The sequence below is a fragment of the Myotis davidii genome, unplaced genomic scaffold (genome assembly GCF_000327345.1).
Source record: "Myotis davidii unplaced genomic scaffold, ASM32734v1 scaffold249, whole genome shotgun sequence".
NCBI lineage: Eukaryota > Metazoa > Chordata > Mammalia > Chiroptera > Vespertilionidae > Myotis > Myotis davidii.
The window spans coordinates 4,963,733-4,967,026 of NW_006300367.1; the positions used below are offsets into that span (position 1 = coordinate 4,963,733).

Below are 3,294 nucleotides of genomic sequence, written 5' to 3' on the forward strand. Positions count from 1 at the left end.
TCCAGCCCCAGTGGGGGTGCGTGCGGGAGGCAACCAGTCAATGTGTTTCTCTCATATCGATGTTTCTCTCTGTCTCTCCCTCTCCCTTCCACTCCCTAAAAATCAATGGAAAAAGATCCTTGGGTAAGGATTAATATCAACAAAATCCAATATTATGTGATAAAAATACTCAACAAACTAGGAATAGAAGGAAACTTTATCAGTGTGATACAGGCCATTGTGAAAACCAACTCATGTCATACTTAGTGATAAAAGAATGCATACATTCTTCCCAAGATCAGGAACAAGACAAGGATTTTCTTAAAAAATTAAATTTATTGGGGTGCACTCAGGAAAATCAAAGGAGATAGGAAGGTGGGTGGTTGCATAAGTACCTGGTGAAAGCCAGGGATGTATCTGCCTGGTTGCATCTTTGACATTCCTGGCTGAATTCCTTCAGGCAGCATTTTATATTCCTTTCTCTGCCATCTACACAACACCTCTACCACCATCTGGTTTAGGACTTGTCCCAGTACTATTGCAACTGTTTGCATTTTGGTCTCTTTCCAGGCAACCACCTCCTTTGGGACCTTGACCAAGTCTTACATTCTGTGACTTCTAGTAGTTAGCATAGTGTGTACATAACTTGGCACAGAGTAAATGTTTGTTGACTGAGTGAGTGTGTGAGCTTGAAAGTGATTTGGGCTGTGGGAGGGAGAGGAAAGAGAAGGAAAGAACAGAAGTATCAGGTAGAATAAGAACAGAGACTTATTGCTGGCAGGGCAAGGCGATGTCTTTTTAAAATTTCAGACTGTATTATAATTATAAAAATCATTGTAATGTGGAGAGTCTTTTTTTTGTTTGTTTTTTTTATTATTTTTTAAAATATATTTTATTGATTTTTCACAGAGAAGGAGAGAGAGGGATAGAGAGTTAGAAACATCGATGAGAGAGAAATATCCATCAGCTGCCTCTTGCACACCTCCTACTGGGGATGTGCCCGCAACCAAGGTACATGCCCTTGACCGGAATCGAACCTGGGACCTTTCAGTCCGCAGGCCGATGCTCTATCCACTGAGCCAAACCGGTTAGGGCTGGAGAGTCTTATTGATAGAAACACACCACTTTTGACTTACTGGCCAGAGCTATGCACTGATTGTTTAGTCGAGACAATGGTGGCTCAAGCAATTTCCTGACCAGATAGTCTCAGAGTAAATCTTTACTAATATTTACTGACCTTTAAGATAGTCTGTCTGTCACCAGAATTGCCTGACTAAGGGCTAGATGTCTGGTCTCTGTCATTTGCGCGTAGCCCTTCTCCAGATCCCGAATCCTGAACCATGTGGGACATGGTTCACACAGGCTGGCACAGTGCAGGCAGGCAGCTTAGCATAGAGACCTGTAGTTCAGTGCAGGCTTGTCCCTGAAGTATAGTTGCATGAAAGGTTCCCGTGTAGAAATGGCTGCTAGGCTCAGTTTTTCTTTTTTTAAAAGGTATCCACCAGAGCTCTTTTTGGTAGGGTCTTCTTTCTCAGGGTTCTCATTTTAATCCCCTACTTCTCATGTTCCATGTACTACATATAGCTCTTTAACATTTTCATTATGCCTGACTTCTCCATAATTTCTAGGGAGATTTTTGATGTAGTCATTGATTAACTGGTGCTGGTAATTTAAATTGTACTTCTTGTAAATATGTTTTTATTGATTTCAGAGAGGAAGGGAGAGGGAGAGATAGCAACATCATTGATGAGAGGGAATCATTGATCGGCTGCCTCCTGCATGCCCCACACTGGGGATTGAGCCCACAACCTGAGCATATGCCCTGACCGGGAATTGAACCATGACCTTCTGGTTCATAGGTTGACACTCAACCGCTGAGCCATGCCAACCCTTCAACATTTTCATTTTTATTTATTGAGTGCCCATGCTTTGGACTTCAATGAGGCAGTAGTAGAGTGATGTAGAATTGTGGAAAGAATACAAACTTTGGGGCAGGTTGATCTGGTTTTTAATAACTGCCTGATAATAACTAGCTTTAAAACCCTGGGTAGTGTTCTTTTTAAAACCTAACCTTTCTGAGATTTATTTCCTTATGTTCAAAATAGGAGTGCTAATGCCTACTTATCTCACTGGTATTTCATTGTCTCTGCCTTACCACACTTCTTCCCTCAATCATTCACAAGGTCCCACCTCCCTTGTTAAGTGCCATTAACTAATGGGTGCACATTCTATCCACATTTTAAGACAGAGTTCAAACTGAGTCTTGTTTACTGGTATATAGTTTTGACTTGGTCATTCCAGATCTTCTTGATCCATCCCTTCTCCGATATGACCACAGTATGTACTTAGTACCCCTTATTAGGCAGGTGCAACATTCTTCATGGAATCAGCAACCTATGTTTGTGTTGAGTTCATATATGACAACCTTTCTGTATGTTGTCTCCAAGTAAGTTGGAAGCACTTTCATGTTAAGTCATAGACTATAGTACTTCTTTAAAACTTGTTTTTTTCCTTTTAATAATGGGTCTGAACATTCTGTGACAGATTTTTGGTCAAGTTGTTTTAATTAAAAAGTACTGATTTTAAAAACTAGTAACTTAAAAACTGCCACACACACAGAAGAACCAAATGGTCCACAAGACAATCTCCTTTCCTCCTGAAGGCTTTACCATGAGTGCAGTCATTAACCAGCCTTGTACTATTAAACTTAAATGGCCAATTGAGACAAACAGTTCTAAGACCATTCTCCCACCACCGAGTAAGACGGGGTGGCCGCTATGGGGATGACATCATTCGTCCTTCTGAGCTTTCTGGGCAGACTTGGTGCTTTGCCAGCTCCAGCTGCCTTCTAGTCCACTGCTTTGATGACTCCCACAGCAACTGTCTGTCTCATGTCACGAACACTGACACGGCCCACAGGAGGGTAGTCAGAGAAGCTCTCAACACACTTGAGCTTGCCAGGAACCATGTCGATAAGGGCGGCATCACCAGATTTCAAAAACTTAGGGCCATCCATCTTCCAGCTTTTCCCCAGAACGATGATCAATCTTCTCCTTCAGCTCAGCAAATTTACAAGCAACATGAGCTGTGTGACCGTCCAGCACTGGTGCATATCTGGCCCGGATGGCTCAGGTGCTTCCGTTGGTGGGTCATTTTTGCTGTCACCAGCCACCTTGCCTCGGCGAACATCTTTGACAGACACGTTCTTGACGTTGAAGCCCACATGGTCCTCAGGAAGAGCTTCACTCAATGCTTCATGGTGCATTTCAGCAGACTTCCCTTCAGTTGTAACGTTGACTGGAGCAAAGGTGACAA

The 3,294-nt window shown here is 42.6% G+C and overlaps 1 protein-coding gene and 1 pseudogene across 1 annotated transcript in view; one reads left to right on the forward strand and one right to left on the reverse strand.

The window, feature by feature from the left end:
- Positions 1-3,294, forward strand: part of LOC107185148 (CLIP-associating protein 1-like) — a 102,705-nt gene that overhangs the window by 25,985 nt on the left and 73,426 nt on the right. The gene's annotated exons all lie outside the window — the stretch shown is intronic.
- Positions 2,676-3,294, reverse strand: part of LOC102771126 — a 1,957-nt pseudogene continuing 1,338 nt past the window's right edge.